Raw genomic sequence first — 10,136 nt, 5'->3', positions numbered from 1 at the left:
ACAATAAAAATTTAACAATATAAATTTCCATTTTAATGTCCCCCTTAGAAACTATTCCTTAAACAGTTAGAATTAATAGTTTCTAGCCTCTAATTGATGAAACGTCATTAGTAATTTCTCTCCTAGGGATATTAATAATCCTCACAGTTCACCATAGGTGGGTTACTCTCATTCCTTTTATTACTGACTGCCAAAGATTGCATAAAATAAATCTGGCATTATAATATGCTATGTGTGATCAGCTTTATGCTGTTATATAACAATATATCATTGTATAATAAGTATTTTATATTAATCATTATGATGTCAAATATATGTAGTCATAACATTTATGTGGATAGTAAATGTTATTGATGGCTGCACCTTGTTTCTTATCATATAGTGACATCTTCTGGCCAAAAGCCATATAAGCCCACTGCTACTGGCTACCAGCCCAGTGTATGCACACACTTATTGTATATCAGCCTGTGAATACACTGTAAAGTTATTAGTCCCAAAAGTATATGCAGTAATGAAGTGGTAAAAGCAAATGTCAATGAAAACCAGTTCAATGTATAATTTCATATTTTCCTTTAACAAAATACCAATCAGGGTTTTTTCTGATACAGTAATATGAATTCATAGTAGGTTTAGATAATTGGTTAAACTGGGAGGGTTATAATAAGTATTGACAGGCAAGTATTGTATAGCATAATAAAGTACAGAAACATATGACTGAAGGTCAGTCTTGTTACATTAGACAACATTCTAGGGATTGAAAAAATTGGGAATTTAAAGTCAACCTGCACTGGTGTTTTCACTCGTGTGCCCAATTAGACCTCAGACTGTGCTTGATTGTCATCTACCACTCCTCTGTTAGTTTTGTTGCACAAATGACCTTTACCTTAAAATTTATATTAATAAAACGTTGAATACAGTATACAAAAGACAGAAAGAGCTTGACATTATACACATCCAATATTTATTAAAAAAAGAACACAGAGTTGATCTCAGAGAGAGGGGAAGATAATAAATAAGAAAGGACTGAGAGAAAAAAAGCACATTAGAAACATTACATAACAGTAGTACCACTTACAAAAAAATGGAGATTTAGAACGCTGTCAGTGTCCACATGATCCATAGCATGGTCTACACAGGCATTTATTTTTACCAGTTATGAAATCTGTATCAACATCTTGAATATGTAATTTATTTCGTAACAATCTGGTTTTATTCTGTGTGCCACTTTGTTTTGGTTCCAATACAACTTTTCACTGTTTCAATGCCAACTCAAACAGCGTTCTCTGTGCACCATCCAGTAAAATACAGCTGAATTAGATGCTTCTCAGCTGGAGGACAGCAAACTTCAAGAGAACAAAAGGAACTGGAGCACATTGATTAATTCACAGCCTTTAATTGTGCAAATAGACGAATGTTTGATTGTGATGAAGACACAGTGGAGTCGAAATGTTACCCTGTTTGCACAATTAAAGGCTGTGAATTAATCGGTGTCCTCAGGTCCCTCTTTTCCTCTATGTTTCATTGCCTGTTTTTCCATTTTGAGTTCAACTTTTGTTTTCAAAGCCAAGTTCTATTTTAGATGTCAACATTTACATTCACTGTCCTGGCTCTATAAAATAATTGATGTTTCTGGCTTCTTGGGGGCTGCTAAATGCTCCACTATGTTCATCACTCAGTTTATCTGTCTGCTGCTTGGTGATGATGATAATAAGTAGTGTACGTGGGTTTTTCACATTTACACTAAAGACAGCGGCCTGCTGCAGACAGAAACGACAATATAAGAACACTGAGATTGAACTAAAGCAGTAAAGTTACAGACCAGAAAAACCAGCAGCAACAGTCCTAAGTGTAATGAAATGAGCATGGGTGCGTTTTATTCCTCATGAAACCAACTTATTGCGCGTCAGCAGAAGATTGTGTTGTTTCTTCCTCTTCAGAAGTCACCTGGTCTCATTAATTTCACAAATCAATATTCTTTTGTACTTACAATCGCGACTTCAAATCCATCACGGACCATGTGCTAACCATGTACTCTCTGTTTCCATCACTGTCAACTTATTTAAGCACTAAAGCACAGCATGTTGTTCAGCAGTAGTAGTACTACTACTAATATTTGGATACGTTTCACTAGATTTGATATATTTTGTGTTGTCACCCTCTCCCAGATAGCCATTGTTTTCCATTTTACCAGTGATGGATGGTAACTATTTTCTCAAGTACTGTACCAATTTCTGCTACTTTATAGTAGTATAGCATAGTATACTTTACTCCACAAAGTTTTTGATAACTTTAGTTACTAGTTACTTTGAAGATTGCATGCTGCATCAGAGCACAAGTAGCACATTTCTGAATTAATTTACTTTATCGGCCATTGGATAAAACAAAAACAAAGAAACACTGACTTCAATGATCAGAAAAATGCTGAACATCAGATCCAATTAGTGGCCAGGCTGATAATCAGTCAACCCATAGTATACAGTATACACATACATGTAAATATATGTGTAATTGTACTATTACTGGTACTTTTGATACTTAAGTATATTTTTTTGCCAGGAAATGGTATTTGATACTTAAGTACATTGAATATCAGATGCGCTAAGACTTTCTTTCAAATACTATTCGCATGGGTGATTTTTTACTTTTACCAAAGCAATATTTAAACTTGATAGCTTTACTTTTACTCAAGTACGACATTTGGGTACCTTTTACAACACTGCATATTACATACAACATGTGAATCAAACTGATTACTACCTATGCTGTAGGAATGTAGTGTATCCTTGCGATGTATAAAAGCATTAACCAAGTACAGGCTGTCCAGGAGCTGGAGGATGTGATGTGAAACATATTCATTCCTTTTGAAAAAAAAAAAAAAGAAGATATATCCATAGCAGCAGGGTCATGTGATGATAGGTCATAAGATACTGTCCTTCAGCTGGACAGAACAGGTTCAGGCGCTGTGCTGGCAAACATCTGTCTACCTGAAATGATCTTGAATGAGACTCAATACTATAGCTGCTGTTTTGTATCAAAATATGACCTCTGACCTATGCAATCTTATGTTTACATTTATTTCAACACTAATAGTTCATACACAATTTTATCAATTCAAGAATTAATGAGTCTTTACTAATTTCCTGAAAAAATTGTTGGTTTTTAAATTCACCTACACATCACTCCCCAATAGTGGATCACCCCATTCATCACTCCCCTTCTTTTCTCCCTGTCCACGACCTGCTGTGTACACAGCTCTGTAGATAAAGTGTCTGACCTCCCAGCAGACTTCCTCCCACCCCCGTGCCTCACTCCTCCTCCTCCCACCAACCCCTCTGCAATATGTGCAATGTGATGCAGCAGACATCCTCTTTCAACCTTCGAAGGTTGCCAATAGCTACCTCAATGTGACCATGCACAGCCTTTTTCTGCTTCTTGTCCTTTCCATGGAAAAATTACTGTAGGTCCGAACCTGACACACGCACATATGTACTCCCCCTCACTGCAGGTCCCTTCTCTCCTCCTGCCATCAGTGCACACACTATCGCAGAGCAGGCCCTCGGTCTGCTGGGTCGCTGTCTCTCTTTCTATCTGTCTCCAGTGAGATGATGATTATGTCACCTGCTGAGTTTCTGCAGCCCTATTCATGCAACATCCTGGAAAGTTTTATTCACATGTGGACAGGCATATTGAAGGCTATTTGCAACATGTGTTGGCTGTCAGTTAAAGGGAAACTTTGCTGCTTTTTTCAACAGGCTTTGTATTACTGTGTGGGTAGTATGGGAATGAACAATGTTTAACTTAACAATGTAGATCTTTTTGGTCTCTAGGGTTTTCCACACCGAGTGAAAAAGAGTAACCTTTTGGCACAGTTTTTGCAATGTACTGTAGACTGGTTTCATCTTTGTAACATGACTTTAAAGGAATAGTTCACTCTAAAACAAAATTCAGTCATTATCAACGTCATTCCTCAAAGTGCAGCTGGAGACCCGCGGGGGTACCCTCTGGCAACAATAATCCATATAACGAGCGTAAGTGGCGCCCGAGACAAAAAGGTCCATAAAACTACACAAGAACTTTGTAATATTCCTCCATACTGCTCGTCCGCTGCAATCCAAGTGTCCTGAAGTGGTGACATCCAGAGTTTACTCGAAATGACGTCATTTAGTACATTTTTACAGCCTAAACAGTCACTATGCTATATCTGCCTGGAGGCACGCTCCGCGTTCACGCGAGTCTCCCTCACAGCCGATTGCACTACGGAAGCCGCGCCGGACAAGATGAACGAGACTCGCCATAGATACACACTGGTATTTACTTCCTACTTTGAGTGACGAGCGACACACAACACAAGAGGGATCTGCCTGCACTTCTGCCTGTTCATCTTGTCCGGCGCGGCTTCCGTAGTGCAATTGGCTGTGAGGGAGACTCCTCTCGGGCACAATTGACGCTAGTTATATGGATTTTTGCTGCAGGAGGGTCCCCCCGCGGGTCTCCAGTTGCACTTTGAGGAATAAGAAACTACACCAGACTTCTCATCAGCATGAGGGTGAGTCGATAATGACTGAATTTTGTTCTAGAGTGAACTATTCCTTTAATGTGGTATATCAGTGGTTCCCAAACTTGGGTATCTTGTAGGGACCCTGGAAATCAATATGAGGAGCCATTACATGATAAAACAGGCAAAGAAAAAATCTTCTTTTTTCACAAATATCCCCCCTTCTTTTACATCTTCATGCCAAGAACCATCCTTGAAATGAGTAATGGATTTATTTTTTTTTGTCTCTTCAGAACTCTAGTTCAATACTGTGGGAACACTCTTATTCTTACTGAGAGTTAGGTAAGGAAATCATTACTGCTCTCATGTCTGAATGCCAAGTTTAGAGCTGCTGTTAGCCTAGCTTAGCACAAAGACTGGAAGCAGGGGGAAACAGCTAGCCTGGCTCTGTCTGAAGGCAACAAAAGGAAGTCACTGCTTCCAATCAACAAACAGTCCAATAAATTCCCTCACATAAAACCACAACTTGTTGTTTTTACAATTATATGACATTGCCCACTTTGGGCTGCCTCTACTTCGGTCTTTCAGGCAAGGAACCTAAAAAAGAAGGAAGGGTTATTACGTCACTAAATCTTGCTTTGGTGACAGACTGTGGTGACAGCTATATTGAAGTCAATGGGAGATGTATGAGGAACGCACTAAAACTCAACATATCTATGTTGTATGACTTCTGATGAAGAAAAGCTTCCAGAAAATGAAAGACTACACTTCAGAGAGTAGGTTAACTACTGCTTTGTTTCCCCAAATGATTGACAGGGCTAATAATACTGTGACCAAACGGGGCCAGTCCATCCAAATAAAGCTGATGAGACTGCAATTACACTGTATCTAATCAAGGGACGAATAATGTGTCGATATACAAATCAGTGGTTAACCTGCTCTCTGAAGTGTGGTCTGTCATTTTCTGGAGGCATTCTTCATCAGAAGTCATACAACATAGATATGTTGGCTCCATGCATCTCCCATTGACTTCAACACAGCTGTCACCACAGTCCAGCCCCAAAGCAAGATTCGGTGACTTAAGGACCCTTCCTTCTTTTTTTAGGTTTGTTGCTTTCAAGCCCTCCATGGTTGGCTGGCTCCTCCTACCTCACTGAGCAGCTGGCTGCACCTGCATAGGAGTCTGCTTTTTCTTCAATGACAGCTCTCTCTCTCCCTGCAAGAAGGCTTGTGCCTTTCCGGCAACCAACTTGTTTTCGTTGATTTGATTGAATTTATTTGATCCTTTGCTAATGTCGTATGTAGACTTAGGTTTCAGTCATAATCTCCTCACCCCCATGCTGATGGAAAGTTAGGTGAAGTTTCGTAGTCCACAAAACATTTCTGCAGCTTTACAGCAAAACAGTGTTGCAGCATTCTCCAAGTAGTAGATGGGGACTTGTTTTACAATGTAAGAAAACAACAAAAAATATATATATAATGGCTCCATACAGCTCATCTGGTGTGATCAAAATCTCCAAATTGATTTGAAAAAATGTTATGTACAGCATTTTTTAAGCCAAAACCCTCACTGTAGCTGCTAAGCTAAAAGCACTAGCATGCACCTCGGCGAGCACACGTTGAGCGTTTAAGTAACGTCTTTTCAAATTAATATGGGATCTCAAAGCTTTTTGAGAGTTGGACTACACAAGACAAGCTGTCCCCATCTACGTCTGTTGTTTAGGAGAATGTTGCTGTGCTGTTTTGCCGTGAAGATCCAGAAATGTTTTGTGGACTACAACACTTCACTTGATTTCTCATCAGTATAGGGGTGAGCCATGAGCACGTTTCACTACTGACTCCAATTTTTTTCAATGTAAACACAGCGACAAGGACAGGGAGGGATTATCTAGTCTGGGATAATAAACAATGTTTGTTAGCAAAACTTGCCATATTAAAAGTGTCATATATTTAACCATTTCATCAGTTTAAAGCTACAACCTGCTCTCTTTAGAGATGAGATCAGGTGGATAGCAGCAGCCAGTGTTGTACGGTACAGGCTGTTAGAAGGACTGAAGGTAGTCCTGAGCTGGGGTGTATTTGCGACCAGCTCCCTTAAAGTTACAGAACACTGAGGTTGCTGGGCAGTGGTCAGGGCAGCAACAGCTCGCTGTCTGAAAGCACCTTTTGAGTGGGGATAGGTAGTAAGCATATGAAGTAACGTACATGAGTAAAAAAAACGTAGTTTTTGTTCAGGAACAAGTACTTTTCATACTCCTTTTTTAACATGTACTTTTGCACTTCACTTGAGTATATATTTGGGCTGGTAGTCTACTTTTTACTTTGCTACATTTTCCATTTAAACCTTCTTTCAAACTAATCTGCTCTTAAATGCAGGGATTAAGTTTGGGGGGGGGGGAACAGTCATGTGATGAAATTCTTGCTACGCCTCCCAAAAAATGCTATATGTCAGCTTTTAAAAACTGCTCTCCCAACCTCCTCAGGCAAATTGAAGTAAGTTGCATATACTGTAGGTAATTATGTAGCTCGCTAGCTATTGTTAGCTGTGTTAATTTTTCATGTGTACTATTAATCTTTGATATCACGATAATGACATTATGTCATCTAGTAGCTAGTGGTCTGTTGGGCTTTTAAGCTGGTGTGTTTTTAGAAAGCAGTTAACCTAGCATAATGCCAACTTCACCGTTAATGTTACTTTTAAATTAAGATATCACAATGGAAAGTATCATATTTTATTATTAACCAAGTAGGCCTAATTGTTTACTATTACTCATGTAAGTTTCTCAAATGGAAATTTTCACTGTTAGTTGGGGATTTTTATTTTTAGCAACTATACTTTTACTTACGTATAGATTTACAGTTCTCAGTACTGCTTTTGAGGTGCTATTGGACTTTGTTACTTTTAAACAGAGCCAGACTAACTAGTGTCTTTGTACTATGCGAAGATAAAGTGGCCATTGCCTCATTTTCAGGGGTCAAAGGCCAACATGTATAAAGATATCTTTATTTTCCATGATTTTAGTCTGAGTTCCTCTCTCTCTCCAGTTTCAGAGGGAACCTCAGCCCTGACCCTGTGCAGGTCTGTCATAATTGAATGTTGCCGCACGGACTCCATCCATCCCATTAGCTGTAACTTCTTATCCTGTGGTCGCTGGAGCCAATCCCTGCTGACATAAGTCTCGCGACAGGGTAGCCTTCCATTGGATAATTACTGCAGGGATTAAGATGTTTCAGCTGGCGACACAGGTTATTTAAACCCAACTGATGCAGTGAGGAGCTTCTCATTTCTTAAACAACCATGTCAGAAGACATATCCTGTGGTCGTGGAAAAGATGTTACTCTGTTTCAGAAGAGTCAAATTATCAGCCTGCATCAAGCAAAGAAAACAACTAAGGAGATTACTGAAACTACTAAAATTGGTTTAAGAACTGTGCAACGCATTATTAAAACCTGGAAGGATAGTGGTGAACCATCATCTTTGAGATAGAAATGTGGTCGAAAAAAATCTTGAATGATTGTGATCAGAGATAACTTAAAGGTTTGGTGAAATCAAATCGTAGAAAATCAACAGAAGACACGGCTGTTTAATAGTGAAAGTAAGAGCATTTCCACACACAATGTGAAGAGGACTCACAGGATTGGGACTAAACAGCTGTGTAGCATTAAGAAAATTATCAGAAAATCAGTGAGTCTAATCAGAAACAAAGGCTTCAATTTGCTAGGGAGCATAAAGATTGGACTCTGGAGCAATGGAAAAAGGTCATGTGGTCTGATGAGTCCAGATTTACCCTGTTCCAGAGTGATGGGCGCATCAGGGTAAGAAGAGAAGCAGATGAAGTGATGCACCCATCATGCCTAGTGCCTACGTACAAGCCTGTGGTGGCAGTGTTAGGATCAGGGGTGGCTTCAGTTGTCAGGTCTAGGTTCAGCAGCCATCAGTGGATTTTTTCTTCGCTGATGGTACAGGCATATTCCAAGATGACAATGCCACGATTCATCGGGCTCAAACTGTGAAAGAGTGGTTGAGGGAGCATGTGACATCATTTTCACACATGGATTTGCCACCACAGAGTCCAGACCTGAACCTCATTGAGAATCTTTGAGATGTGCTGGAGAAGACTTTACACAACAGCCGGACTCCCCCATCATCAATACAAGATCTTGGCGAAAAATGAATGCAACTCTGGATGGAAATAAATATTGTGACATTGCATAAGCTTATCACAACGATGCCATGGCAAATGCGTGCCGTGATCAAAGCTAAAGGCTATCCAACAAAATATTACAGTTTTTTTGGCCGGGCAGCGTACAATCATTCACATCTACAGGCGATTCATACATTCACACAGTGGCCATTTTCCTCTGAAGTCACACTCAGGGTGGGAAACTCAAATACTGGGATAATGTTATGCTGCCATGTCCCTGGTTGCAAGTAGAATACATACAGTAGGTAATCAGACAAATTATTTTTTCACGGCTTAGATACTGAAAATCTGGAGGGACATCAGGCCATATTTCATATTTGAACATATTTGAAAACCCATTGGCTAACATTAGCATTTCACCCACTTCCTAGTTAACATTACTGTTTAATTAGATACAGTGCATTTCACTTCCACTTTTAAATGTGTCAAAGATGTGTGTTTTATACTTTAGAATTAATTTATGCCTTTTATATTGTACTATGTAATATGTGCTGTATCAAACGCTAATGTTAGTTAGGAAGTGGTTAAATGCTAACCTCAGCTGTTCTCTAATGTTAGCTAATAGGTTAACAAATATACAGTATCTATCTCCCTACAAAATTTCACAAATTTTGTCTTTTCACTTGCTGATCAATCAGGAAGCTGTGAAATGATAACAATTTGCCAGATTCCCTACATTGATATGACTTGCAACCTGAAATACAGCAGTGTGACATTTGAACTTCCTACCCGGACCATGATATTGGAGGAAAATGGCCACTGTGTGAATATTGTCTAATATCCTAACCTGTCTATCCTTGTTCTGTGGGAGGAAGTCAAAGTACCCACAGGGAAATCACACAGGCCCAGGGAGAACAGGCAAACCCCCTGCACCAGCCAGGAATCGAACCCAGGACCTTCTTGCTGTGAGGCGTTACCTGTGGCGCCCCCGCATGGATTTATGTAGGCTACGGCAAAGTGCTGGATTATAAGTCTCAAGAAGAAAACACTCATCACAATCAAATTCTCTTTCTTACAGGTCTTCCTGTTGTGCTGTTTCCCCTTCTTTTTTCATTTATCTTGCTTTTCTCTGATTCAATTTTACCATATTCTTTCCATGAATCATTTGCTGTGTGTGTGTGTGTGTGTGTGTGTGTGTAGCGAGGCTGTTCTAACTGCAGGAGGCGCTAGCAGTGGGATAGGTCAGTAACCATCCCTCTCCAGTCCCCCCCTCTGCTGTGTCTGTGCCTCCCCCCTCAGCCACCCACTTGCACCCCCCCTCCTCCTCCCCCCACTCCATCACCCAGCACTGCAGAAGAGGCCTCTTGTCTCCCCCGCAGTCTGCAAGGCCTTCTTTTAGCCCTCCCTATCCTCTCTCCACTCTCTCTCTGTCTCTCTGCTGGTGTTATTGTCCTGGTTTGTGTGGCACCCCAATCTAGATGACCTCTAGCGACATG

This window comes from Pagrus major, chromosome 7 (genome assembly GCF_040436345.1).
Source record: "Pagrus major chromosome 7, Pma_NU_1.0".
Classification (NCBI taxonomy): Eukaryota; Metazoa; Chordata; class Actinopteri; order Spariformes; family Sparidae; genus Pagrus; species Pagrus major.
Note: the sequence above shows the minus strand (reverse complement) of the source record.